A 14,220-nucleotide genomic window follows, 5' to 3' on the forward strand; every position below is an offset into this window, starting at 1 on the left:
CAATACCCAGAGCCTGGACTGACACCAAGCTACTGCCCTCCACTGTGCATATTGTCTTGTTTATTATTTATTGTAATACCTGCACTGTTTTGTGCACTTTATGCAGTCCTGGGTAGGTCTGTAGTCTAGTGTAGTTTTGTGTTGTTTTACGTAGTTCAGTGTAGTTTTTGTATTGTTCATGTAGCACCATGGTCCTGAAAAACGTTGTCTCATTTTTACTCTGTACTGTACCAGCAGTTATGGTCGAAACGACAATAGAAAGTGACTTGACTTGACTTGACTTATGCTTCTCATTCTTAAATGATTTGTTTTTGATTTTGACCCACACAGGTTTCCTGTGATTTGTGTTCTATTTAAGGTTATTCTGGACCAGTGCTCATCGCTAAGTCATGGATTCGAGTTCTGTGTGCTCAAGTCCCAGGTGATGAGCTCTTAGTTTGATTATTCCCCGTATTATTTTTCAATTCAGACTTCGTTGCTAATTTCTACTATTGAGTCCTGAGTTTACTCCACACCTGGGTCCACTCGTCTGAAGGTCATTACACACTCCCATCCCTCACTGATCATTTTCCATCTTTTATTGCTGTGGTTTTGCATATTTGTGCTACGGTTCTTCTTTTTATTAAATAGTGCCAGTAACATTATACTGTCTGACATCAACATGCACTTCAGACTTTATGTTAACCTGTCAATCTTTACGCCATGCCACTCAGAGACCTGTGCTAATATTATTTTGTGACTGTGCATGCTGGATCATAACTACAGTATATGTCACAAACAAGAGGAAATCTGCAGATGCTGGAAATCCAAAGCAATACACACAAAATGCCCGAGGAGATCAGCAGGCCAGGCAACATCTGTGGGAAAAGAGTAAGCAGTCGATGTTTCAGGATTGTCGAAGGGTCTCGGCCCAAAACGTCAACTGTTTACTCTTTTCCATAGATGCTGCTTGGCCTGCTGAGATCCTCCGGATTGTTGTGTGTGTTGCTCATAACTATATGTGCTATGTTTTGCACCTTGGTCCAGAGGAGCAATGTTTTGAAGGCTGTATAGTTGAATGACAATAAACATGGAATTGAAATTGAAATGGAATTAATATGGAAAGATATTTAATACAGATATGGCGGCTGAAGACCCTGTTTCTCTGCTCCAGAAATAACTTATTCTATCTTGAAACTCCTATTATATACCACTTCATGACTTGCTTCTACATTCAAAGTTCAAAGGACATTTATTATCAAAGTATGCATGCTGTATATAAGCTTGAGATTCATCTTGCAAGCAGCCACAAAGCAAAAAAACACAACTGAACCCCTTTGAAAAACCCACACAACAAAGACCATCAAACACCCAATATGTGAAAAAAAGAACAAATCGTGCAAATAATAATAAACTAAACAAATAACACACAGAAACATGGATCACAGAGTCCATGAAAGTTAGTCTGCAGCCTCGGAGCCAGTCCTGTGCTGAGGCAGGTGAAGCAGGCCTGGGAGCCCAATGGCCACTGGCCATAGCCACAGAGCCAGTTCAGTGCAGTGGCAAATGCTAATGTTGCAGGGCACAGCCGCAGAGTCAGGTCACGCCGAAGCTCCTTGATCAAATGGTATAAACAGTAAAAAAAAAATAAAGAAAAGTTCCTGAGAGTGAGTCCATTGCTGCAGGCCAGTTCAGCACTGAGGCGAGTGAAGCCTGCCCAGGAGCCCGGTGGCTGCTCCCGAACCTGGTGAACATGGTGTATCATGAAAAATGATGTGTGGTAGAAGATAGAGATCTATAAAACAACCTTACAGGATGTAGAAGTTGAAAACTTCATATTGAATTTGGAATTTAGCTAGCTTCAGTGACTCCATTTTATATCATTCCTCATAGTTTCCCATGTTGCTTACTTAATCTCAGCTCTGCTGTACCCCACTATTTATAGAAAGGGTCTCTGTAGAAGCTATCATGACACTTTGTATTATATCTTACTTTGTTCATTCACAATGCAGACACAAGAGAGTGATTTCACCTATCATTCATGTCAGTTTGGCAGTAATTTCATTTCCATGAGCATGTGACAATTGGCAGTATATTAATGTCAATGTCACAGCTGTTATTTGCACTTGGAAGATGTTGATATAAGCACTCATGAGAGAATAGATCAAATAGACCCAGTAAAGTTTAGTGAGATCTGAAAAACTGATGCTCAACAAAAATGGCAATGTTTGAACTTTTTTATACTTTTAGAGTTTGGCCAATTAACATGACAGCTGGCAGCATGACTTTTCAACCTGCTGAACCATAATACATCAGCAACGGCTTTGATATCAATTTGTTCAGCTAAATGCTCTCCATTACTCTGTAATTTTATTGTCGCCTTATGGCAGTAAACATATCCCTTTTGTTAAACTCTGTAGTGCTCATTATAGTCCGTCAGAAAGCTCTCAACAAAGATCATTTTTGTTCTTAATTTCTTGTTCATGTACATTGATCCGAAACCTCAGAACAAAAACCTGTAACTAGATCTTTAGCCCTTATGGATGCAATCCTTCTTACGCACTTCATGATTATAGTGACAATGACTCCAGAGAAGTTTGACAATTAATATAAGACCATTAGACCATCACACATTGGAGCAGAATTAGGCCATTCTGCCCACCAAGTCTGCTCTGCCATTCCATCATTGATGATTAACTTTCCCTCTCACCCCCATTCTCCTGCCTTTTCCCTATTACTTTCGATGACCTTACTAATCAAGAACATATCAACCTCCACTTTAAGTACACACAATGACTTGGCTCAACACCTGTCTGAGGTACTAAATTCCACAGATTCATCATCCTCTGGCTAAATAAATCTTTCTTCAGCCCTGTTTTGAGGGGACAGCGTTCTATTCTCTGGCTGTGCCTTCTGGTTATACTCTTCAACTATTAGAAACATCCTTTCCAATTCCACTCTATCTCAGCCCTTCAATATTCACTGAGTTTCAATGTGATTTCCCCTCATTCTTCTAAATTCCAGCTGATGCAGCCCAGAGCCATCCTACCTCCTCATACATCATATACTCTTCAAATGCTCCTCACATTGCAAAATGAAATTATGGAAAAGGAATCCTCCAGGTGACAATGGGACTATAACTCATTTCTTATACTTATTGCTCTACTTGTTACTCACTATACTAATAAAACTGTTTCCTCTGGATGATAAATGAGTATGGACATGTCGTTTTATTGCAAAGACTCGGCTATCCCAAAAATAAATGCTTTGGAAGATAATAAAAGCAATTTGTGATAATAGGCGCACTTCTTATTTTGCTTTAATCTTTGATAAACATAATGGCCCAAAGCTCTTAGTACATCATAACCAGATATTACCAGCATGTTAGGAGAGCCTGTCTGCTTTCTACATCTTTCAATTAGTGTTTCACTAAACAAGCTGCTTCACGCAAGCCCATTTATTTTGATGTTATCAGTCATCTACCTAGTAATATGATTTCCTGCTAATGTAATCCTAGTTATTTTACTTCCACTTTCCTGGTTTTTATGCCCTTTTTAGTCTGCTTCTCTGCCTTAAGACACAATTTAGGATCCTATTTTTCCTACATTTTAAAATAGAAATTTATTCTGCAATACATTGACAATGTAATCACGAAGTCAGATTGAAGCTACAAATAATGTAGTTTGCATCCTGATTTCAGCAGGTTACCTCACTTTCAATATCCACCAATTACAAAATGCAAATGCAAACTAGTCACATGGTGCATCTTCTTCAGAATAGTTTGTTTGTAAACAAATGTATTAACTGCATGTCAGCATGATGTATATGATTATGTTCAGCAGAATGTTTATGGGTTTCACTTCCATTAAGGAAACCCACCAGTGATAAATATTAAATGTGTGTTTTTGAGCTGTGTAAATTCTTCATGACATAAACTAATTGGGAATTCTGAATTATTTGCAAATTTGATGGGAACTGCTTCACTAGAACCATAGAACTATAGAACATTACAGCAAAGAAACATGCCTTTTGGCCCTTCTTGGCTGTGCCAAACCATTTTTCTGCCTAGTCCCACTGACCTGCACCTGGACCATATCCCTCCATACACCTCTCATCCATGTACCTATCCAAGTTTTTCTTAAATGTTAAAAGTGAGCCCACATTTACCACCTCGTCTGGCAGCTCATTCCATACTCTCACCACTCTCTGTGTGAAGAAGTCTCCCCCAACGTTCCCTTTAAACTTTTCCCCCTTCACCCTTAACCCATGTCCTCTGGTTTTTTTCTCCCCTAGCCTCAGTGGAAAAAGCCTGCTTGCATTCACTCTATCTATACCCATCATAATTTTATATACCTCTACCAAATCTCCCCTCATTCTTCTATGCTCCAGGGAATAAAGTCCTAACCTATTCAACCTTTCTCTATAACACAGTTTCTCAAGTCCCGGCAACATCCTTGTAAACCTTCTCTGTACTCTTTCAACCTTATTAATATCCTTCCTGTAATTTGGTGACCAAAACTGTACACAATACTCCAAATTCAGCCTCACCAATGCCTTATACAACCTCACCATAACATTCTAACTTTTATACTCAATACTTTGATTTATAAAGGCCAATGTACCAAAAGCTCTCTTTACGACCCTATCTACCTGTGATGCCACTTTTAGGGGATTTTGTATCTGTATTCCCAGATCCCTCTGTTCTACTGCACTCCTCAGTGTCCTACCATTTACCCTGTATGTTCTACCTTGGTTTGTCCTTCCAAAGTGCAATACTTCACACTTGTCTGTATTAAACTTCATCTGCCATTTTTCAGCCCATTTTTTCAGCTGGTCCAAATCCCTCTGCAAGCTTTGAAAACCTTCCTCACTGTCCACTACACCTCCAATCTTTGTATCATCAGCAAATTTGCTGATCCAATTTACCACATTATCATCCAGATCATTGATATAGTTGACAAATAACAACGGACCCAGCACTGATCCCTGTGGCACACCACTAGTCACAGGCCTCCACTCTGAGAAGCAATCCTCCACTACCACTCTCTGGCTTCTTCCATTGAGCCAATGTCTAATCTAATTTACTACCTCTCCATGTATACCTAGCGATTGAATCTTCCCAACTAACCTCCCATGCGGGAGCTTGTCAAAGGCCTTACTGAAGTCCATGTAGACAATATCCACTGTCTTCCCTTCATCCACTTTCCTGGTAACCTCCCCAAAAAACTCTAATAGATTGGTTAAACATGACCTACCACGCACAAAGCCATGCTGACTCTCCCTAATAAGTCCCTGTCTATCCAAATACTTGTAGATCCTATCTCTTAGTACTCCTTCCAATAATTTACCTACTACCGGCGTCAAATTTACCGGCCTATAATTTCCCTGATTACCTTTAGAGCCTTTTTAAAATAACAGAACAACATGAGCTATCCTCCAATCCTCCAGCACCTCACCCGTAGATACCGACATTTTAAATATATCTGCCAGGGCCCCTGCAATTTCAACACTAGTCTCCTTCAAGGTCCGAGGGAATACCCTGTCAGGTCCTGGAGATTTATCTACTCCGATTCGCCTCAAGATAGCAAGCACCTCCTCCTCTTCAATCTGTGTAGGTTCCATGACCTCACTACTTGTTTGCCTTATTTCCATTGACTCCATGTCAGTTTCCTTAGTAAATACAGGCGCAAAAAACCTATTTAAGATCTCCCCCATTTTTTTTGGTTCCAGACATAGCCGACAACTCTGATCTTCAAGAGGACCAGTTTTATCCCTTACTATCCTTTTGCTCTTAATATACCTGTAGAAGCTCTTTGGATTATCCTTCACCTTGACTGCCAAAGCACCCTCACGTCTTCTTTTAGCCCTCCTGAATTCTTTCTTAAGTATTTTTTTGCATTTTTTATACTCCTCAAGCACCTTATTTGCTTCCTGCTTCCTATACATGTCATACATCTCTCTCTTCTTCCTTATCAGAGTTCCAATATCCCTTGCAACTCCCAACTAAAGTTTGAATAAGATAGACTATCTTTACATACTTTTGTTAATTACTTGTAAATAAATGTACATTTTTCTGTTTCGTCAAGGTTGGGTAATTTTTAATATGATGATCATCTCATCTAATAACATCCATCATTAGTTTTATGTAAAGGTAGAGTTGTTTAAGGCTTAAAGTATTATAATTGACATGAATCAAGATCATTGCTTTCTGATGGATCCAGATGGTCTTTTCTATTCAGATTTTGGTTCCCAGCTATGATTTTGACAGGTAGCAAATTGCAATTAAAAGAGATAAATTTCCAAATAAAATGCATAAGATGCCACGTAAGACCATCCCATGGCCTCTTCTTATTACTACTGTTGAGAAGGAGGTACAGGCCAACACTCGGCCATCTAGGAACAGCTTTTTCTCTTCTGCCATCAGATTTCAGAATGGCGCATGGACATGACTTCATTATTCCATTTGTTGAATTTTTTATATCTTTGTACTATACTAAAACAATGAACCTCACAACATTTAAGTCAGTGATAATAAACCTGATTTTGATTCTGATGATTACAAGTGCCCAACTCCCGAATACTCCATAAATATCAATGTGTTTTCAGGAGATGAGCAGGATGGATGTGGATTGATTTGCTGGTTTTAGCAGTGCCGCTGACACCTTCTACCAGGTAGGAACAGAGCATTTCCATGTACCTTCTCCCCTACCCCTCCTCTAAGCCTTCCTTCCCCAACTCCTGCACACTGAGCCACAAGAATTGAGGGCTGAGTTGAGCTGAACAGAGCTGGGGGACCTACTCCCTCATTGAGTCAGTGAGGCTGGGAGGAGTCTCTTTTCCCACATCTGCTTACTCTTCCATCTCAACTATTTCTGTGATTCTCTCTCACACACTGTTTTTGTTCAGATTGGACTTACAAACAGTTCAGTTTAAGAGAAGTTCTCAGGAGCAGAACGTTATCGTAACCTGGCAACTGCCTGGGGTATTTTGTTGCAAACATATGCATAATCTACCCCTTTTGTATGGGTTTGACGTAGTTTTGCCTTCAAACGAGCATTAATCATTTTGACAGTTTGATTTAAAAACACGAATGTTTAGGTTTCCTTCACACTTGGTTTCTAACTACTAATGTTAAAAGAATGTTGTTGAGGACAGAGCTCAATTATTACATGCAAGATAACAAGAAAATAGGGACATGAGAGACTCTGGGGATGCTAGAAATCTTGAGTAGCACAGACAAAATGCTGGAGGAATGGCAATTCAGGCAGGATCTATAAAGGGAAATGAACAGTTGGTGTTTTGAGCTGAGACACTTCTTCAGGACTGGAAAGGAAGGGGGCAGAAGCCAGAATAAGAAGGTGGGGCGGAGGGTGAAAAGTACATCTTGGCATCTCACCAATGATAAAAACTGCAATTCACCACTTTTATTATCTATTGCAATATACTGTTACCGCATAACGACAAATTTCACAACACCGTAGCATGGAGAGTGGACGAACCCCAACGCAGGACACTGACACGGAGGTAGCGTAATCTAAAGAATGTTTATTAATGGTTGCAGGGAAGGCCAGGGAATGAGGATTAGGCAGAGGAAAGCCAAGGAGTGAGTGAGGCTTGGTAGTCACTGTGGTGGGAGCGCAGCACTTAAACACCGAGCCAACAGAGAGAATAGGTGGGCAGTGGAACGAGGCAGAGCAGGGGTGCAGACCACGGTGCGAGTGTGGCTTGAAGGGAATGGCAGGCGGCATGCCATGCTCCTGTAAACACCTAGAGACAGAGCTAACACAAGGAAACAACAGCGTGGAAACAGAACTTAGAATACACAATTTTAAGTGGTCGAGAGATAGAGTTAACACAGGCAAACAGCGCAGATGAATGGAAGAGCAGGAGGCAGGCAAAATGTTTCTTGACACAGGGCGTTGCTGGAGCTGAACGGCAAACAGGAGATAGGCAGCAGGCAACACTTATCTTGACACGGAGCGGCAAATGGAAAGACCAACGGCAGGCAGTACTCATGGAGAGACAGAGTTACACAGGTAAACATCAGTACTGAAGTAAAACTTAGAATACACTGTTCTAGGCGGCCGGGAACATGAATTACCACACTGACTGAAGCAACGGTCTGGCAAGGAGTGGATGCAAAGCCGGGGTTTTTATGCTGCAGATTTAGATGAGATTCAGGTGCCACAATCAAGGAGCCCGGGAAAACACAGGGAAAAGGGAATTAGAAGAATAAGAGGAATTAACGGTCGGGACCATGACAGATACATGTCGATGATATTAAACCTGATTCTGATTCTGTTTCCGAGCCTAGAAGAATGCTGCACAGAAAAAGGCCCTTTGTCCACAATGTCTGTGCCAAACACAATGCTGAATTAAATTAGTCCACAGAACGTAGAACGATGCAACACAGCAATAGTCCAGAGTGTGTTATGAGTCATGAACATAGACAGTAAATAATTGAGGGTCAGGAACATCCTGCCTTGTACATCCTTAAACAACTCTCGCAAATATATCAAATGTGATTTTCCTTTCTTAAAATTATGATGGTGAGTGTGTGAGCTCATGCCATAGACCACTATTTCTGCCACTTAGACGAACAACTTGGAAACACCACCATCTTCCAGCTCTGCTCCAACCTGACTGTGAAGCTGTTCCTTCTCCTCACAACATAAAGATTACAAAATATGGGTACTAGCCTCCCGCCACCGAGGGCATCTTCAAAAGGGCAGTGCCTGAAGAAGGCAGCATCCATCAAGAAGGTCCTTCATCATCCAGGCCATGCCCCCCTCTCAATATTAGCACAAGGTAGGAGGTACAGGAGCCTGAGGACGTACATGCAACATTTTAGGGACAGCTATCTGATTTCTGAACAGTCTAAACCCATCACTGTTTTGATCCCTTTTTGCACTTTTTAAAAAATATATTTCTCATTGGAACTTACTGTCTTTTTTATGTATTGCATTGTACTGTTGCTGCAAAACAACAAATTTCATGACACATGTCAGTGATAGTAAACCTGATTCTGAAGTTGCACTGTGGGGGTACCTCCACTGACCCCCACTGTCAATAAGATGGCTCCCACCTCCCTCACAAGGGCTGCAGAAGCCAGTCTTGCTAGTGACAGACACATTTCCTGGATGAACCATAAAAACCTAAGGACACCTAAGGTGGCACACAGTGGCAACTAACTAAATTGAAGAGGCGTGACGTTTAAGATAGTTAAAAAATAAATTTGATGTACTAGGAACTGAAACCGCAGCTGGATGCTGTAGCAAAGACTGAGAGCCAAAGGTGAAAGAAATAATTGGGAACGACGGGGATGATCAATGTGCTGTAACAACGCTGAAACAAATCACAGTACCGTGAAATAAATGAGGGTCTTAAAGAAAAGCTGCAATATCTTTTCATATGATGTTTTATTTGGGGATTTTATGTTAATAAAAATCCACTGAGCTACAGACCTTTGTGTGAATATGTGCCATAATAAGGAAGTCCTGTGGGATATCACACTGCACTTAAACAACCATGTAGCTCTTCCATGGTTTGAATTTGCGTGGTGATGATGCATCAGCCTGACTTTACATTTGCAGACTACTCCTGAAAGAAATCCCATCAGGTTTGAAGGGGATTCCTGAAAATTTATTTCAACAAAACCTACTTGTTCATTCACTTCTGCCATATGAGCTGGTATACAAAGTGAAACGTAGGTGTCACTGCGGGCCAGTAATAGTCCTTGCACTGCATAAATTGATCTTTGCTCCAGAAATAAATCAGACCTGGTTGCTACAGTATATCCAAGGTGATCAGTTCAAAGGGAGTGTGTATAGCTAGAAAGAACAAAAAGTTTTAATTGCAAAATGGAAGCTATGCACCTTTTTTTTTAGAACGGAGGGTCGTACCTAAGCAGAACACAGGAGCTGTATTGTATGATAAAAGAATTTCAGTCACCAGTAGATGTTGTTATTGATATCAATAATAACAATAATAAATTATATCATTTAGAGGGAAAAAAGGGCATATTTGCATATAGCTGTTTTGCATTAAACTCCAAAAAAAAATTATGCTTCAATATCCTATCTCTCTCTTGATAGCTAAACTTTCCCATAGATTCCTGTTCCTGGCATCGTCCAGTGAATTATCTGCAATTTCTCTTTGAATTTATTGCCCTTGCTATAATCAATCCTACAAATTTCAGACAGTTACTAATTGTAGTTGCACACGATACTTTGCATAAATTAATTGAGGATTCTTTGTGTATATTTTACCCAATTTTCTATTGTTACACATTACTAAGCAACAGTCCCAAGGAGACACCGGGTTGCTTGGAGTTAGAGAAAGTTTAAAAGAAGTGAGTGGGGACAGTTGGCACATTTTGAGTGCCACAGTCCCAAGGAGACACTGGATTGTGCAAAATGAGGCACTTGGCAAGAACTAATAAAAAAAAAGTTAGGTTTAAGCAGAGTGGCTATTGTGTGAGTCAGCCAGTGTTGGTGTAGAGAATTGAAGCTTTGGTTCATCGAGGCTTTTGGCAAGGAGAGGCTAGGCTGTGGCTAGATTTTTTGTTTGTTATTTATTCTTTCTTTATTTCTTATTGCACAATTAGAGCTATGGGTATGTCAGACAGGATACTGAAATGATCCTCTTGTGGGATGTGGGAAGGTAGGGAGACCTCCAGTGTCCCAGATGACTGTATATGCAAGAACTGCATCCAGATGCAGCTTCCAGCAGTCTGTGCTAAGGAATTGGAGCTGGAGCTGGATGCAGATACACTAGTGAAGTTTAAGAGACTAGTAGACAGGTATATGGAGGAATTTAAGGTGGGGGATTATATGGGAGGCAGGGTTTGAGGGTCGGCACAACATCATGGGCCGAAGGGCCTGTACTGTGCTGTACTATTCTATGTTCTACGTTCTATGTTGTAACTCCAGATCGTTTGGAAGGCTGAGGGGTTGATAGCCAGGGCATACAGGGAGGTAGTTACACCCAAGGTGCAGGACATAGGTAACTGGATGTCCGTCAGGAGGGAGAAAGGGGATAGGCAGCCAGTGCTGAGTACCCCTGTGGCCATTCCCTTCAACAACTGCTTTGAATACTGCCTGGGGGGAATGAAGTAGCAGAGGAAAGCTACTGCAGTCAGGACTCTGGCACTGAGTCTGGCTCTGTGGCTCAGAAAGAAAGGAGGGGAGAAGAGGTGAGCTGTAGTGACAGGCGATTTGTTGGTTAAGGGAACAGAAAGGAGGTTCTGTGAATAAGAACAAGATTCCTGAAAGGTCTGTTTCCTCTCGGGTGCCAGGGTCAGGGACATCTCAGATTGAGTTCACAGCATATTTAAATGAGAGGGTGAGCAGACAGAGATCGTGGTCCATGTCATTACCAATGACATGGGTAGAATGGGTGACAAGGTCCATCAAAGTGAGTATAGGGAATTAGGTGCTAAGTTAAAGCACAGGACCTCCAGAGATGTGATCTTAGGATTGCTACCCATGCCACGTGCTGGTGTGGCCAGAAATTGGAGGATCATACAGCTTAACATGCCGTTAAGGGGGGGGGCGTCACGTGATGACGTGGGATTGAGACGTGTAAATCCAGCTCTCCCGCAACAAGTTAGTAAAGTACCGTTTAAACAAAACAAAGTTGGTAAATATTTTCTGAAAACTATTTATAAACTTTGTAAGATTACTTTACGATATGCCTCCTAAACCGCAACAAAAGAAGTCTGCTGTTGCGAAGCAGTCGCGAGACGGGAAGAAAAAAGGGCCTACTGCAACGATGGAGCCTTGGACCCAGGTTGGATCTCCTTCGGTAGAACAGGGAGCAATGGCGGTGGCAACGGCTTCTTCGAAGAAGACACCGGAAATGCGCATGCGCAAACCGACACAACACAAACTACAAGAACCGACAGCCACTGCAATTGAAAATGACTCAGAGTCAGAATCGGATTCTGCAGAGAACACAGATGAAGAAGAGGAGGAAGAATTGGAAAGAAAGGAGATGATAGAGACATGAGAGAGGCTATATTGCAATTAACGGCTGAATTAAGAAAAGTAAGAGAAGAGCTTAGAGATACGAAGATGTGCTATGATAAAGTTATGGCAAGACAGGACAAAATAGATAAGAAGCTTCAGAAGATGGAAAGAGCAATGGGGCATATGAATGATAGAGTGGAAAAAACAGAAAATGATTTGCTTGTCTGGAATTCGGAAAGAAACCGACTGTTGGAGAAAGTGGACATGTTGGAAAATTTTAGTAGACGTAATAATATTAAAATTGTTGGTCTTAAAGAAGGTATGGAGGGAGATAAACCAATAGAATTTTTTCAAAGATGGATCCCGGATGTTTTGCAAATGGAAGAGGAGGTTCGATCAATTGAAATTGAGCGGGCACATAGAGCTTTAAGACCAAAACCAAAAGATGACCAATATCCACGATCGATTTTAATAAAATTCTTAAGATTTCAAGACAAGGAAAGGATTCTACAGGCAGCTGCTTGAGCTGCCAAAGATAGAAAAGGGCCATTGATAATTGAAGGGAACAAAGTTTTTTTCTATCCTGATATGTTGCGAACTTTTGAAGAGAAGGAAGAAATTTAATCCAGTGAAAAAAACCCTATGGGATCATGGTTATCAATTTACACTGCGTTATCCTGTAACCTTGAAGATTTTTTTGTCTGGTGGAGAAAAAAAATTTTTTGATGATTACCAGAAAGCAGAGCAGTTTGTGCGAGATTCTCTGAAAACTCACCAGATACAAGAACAAATCCAGGAGAGCGAGATAGATTGAAGATGAAGATTGGGTTAAAGAATGGACTTGATGGATTTTTGAAGCTGGATGAATGTATAAATATATTATTGATTATACGAGGGGGATAAGAAAGGTTAAAACTGGAGGAATATTAGTTGGGAATAGTAATACTAATTTTGTCTATATATATATAATGTTTTTTTGTTGCGGGGGAGCTGGAAGAAGCACTGATCGATTGCTACACTAGTCATGTGTGCAAGCGTGGCTTTTGCCACGACCCGCAAAATGGAGGGGGGTAATGTTGTGTATCCTTTCATTCACAACATTAGTGGGGGGGTATTTTGTTTTTTCTTTTTTTGTACTTTTTCTATCTTCTTTTTTCTTTCTGCCTGGAAGGTTGGGAGGGAGACACATAGCAACATGGTGAAGTTTAAAGAGATTCCCCAAGGAACTATGAAAGTTGAGAAGATAAATAATGTTTTAGATTGGAGTAACTTTGTTAAGAATAATGACTAATTTATTGAATTTTTTGAGTTTTAATGTTAACGGGCTTAATGGACCAGTGAAAAGAAAAAGAATCTTAACACATATTAAAAAAATGAAGATAGATTTAGCTTTTTTACAGGAAACGCACCTAACGGAAACAGAACATCAGAAACTAAAGAGAGATTGGATGGGTAGTGTTGTTGCGGCTTCATTTAATTCAAAAGCGAGGGGAGTAGCAATTTTGATCAATAAAACGTTACCAATTAGAATACAAAATGTAATAACTGATTCTGCGGGGAGATATGTGATTATACATTGTCAACTTTTTTCTGAACTATGGACTTTTATGAATATTTATGCACCAAATGAAAATGATGCAAAATTCATACAAGAAGCTTTTCTGAATTTGGCGGAAGCGCATGAAAAAATATTAATTGGAGGAGACTTTAATTTTTGCTTAGACCCAGTCTTAGGTAGATCAACCAAGGCTGTTATAAAATCGAAGGTAGTAAATTTAACTTTATCATTGATGAAGGATTTAAATCTGATTGATATATGGAGAAGAATCAATCCTAAAGAAAGAGACTATTCGTTCTACTCCCATAGACATAAAACTTTCTCAAGGATAGATTTGTTTCTATTATCAATGCATATTCAACACAGAGTGAAAAATATGGAATATAAAGCAAGAATATTATCAGATCATTCCCCTTTATTAATGACAATAATAATGGCTGATAAGGAAGAAGTGGCTTATAGATGGAGATTTAATTCAACATTATTAAAACGTCAAGATTTTTGTGATTTTATGAAAAAGCAGATTCAATTTTTTTTGGATACAAATTTTCATTCAGTGGATGATAAATTTATATTATGGGATGCGATGAAAGCATATCTTAGGAGCCAGATAATAAGTTATACGTCTAAAATTAAGAAAGAATATATGACAGAACTAGATCAATTGGAAAAAGAGATTACAAAAATAGAAAAAGAATCTCAAAGATATATGTC

Source organism: Mobula hypostoma, chromosome 7 (assembly GCF_963921235.1).
Source record: "Mobula hypostoma chromosome 7, sMobHyp1.1, whole genome shotgun sequence".
NCBI classification, from domain to species: Eukaryota; Metazoa; Chordata; class Chondrichthyes; order Myliobatiformes; family Myliobatidae; genus Mobula; species Mobula hypostoma.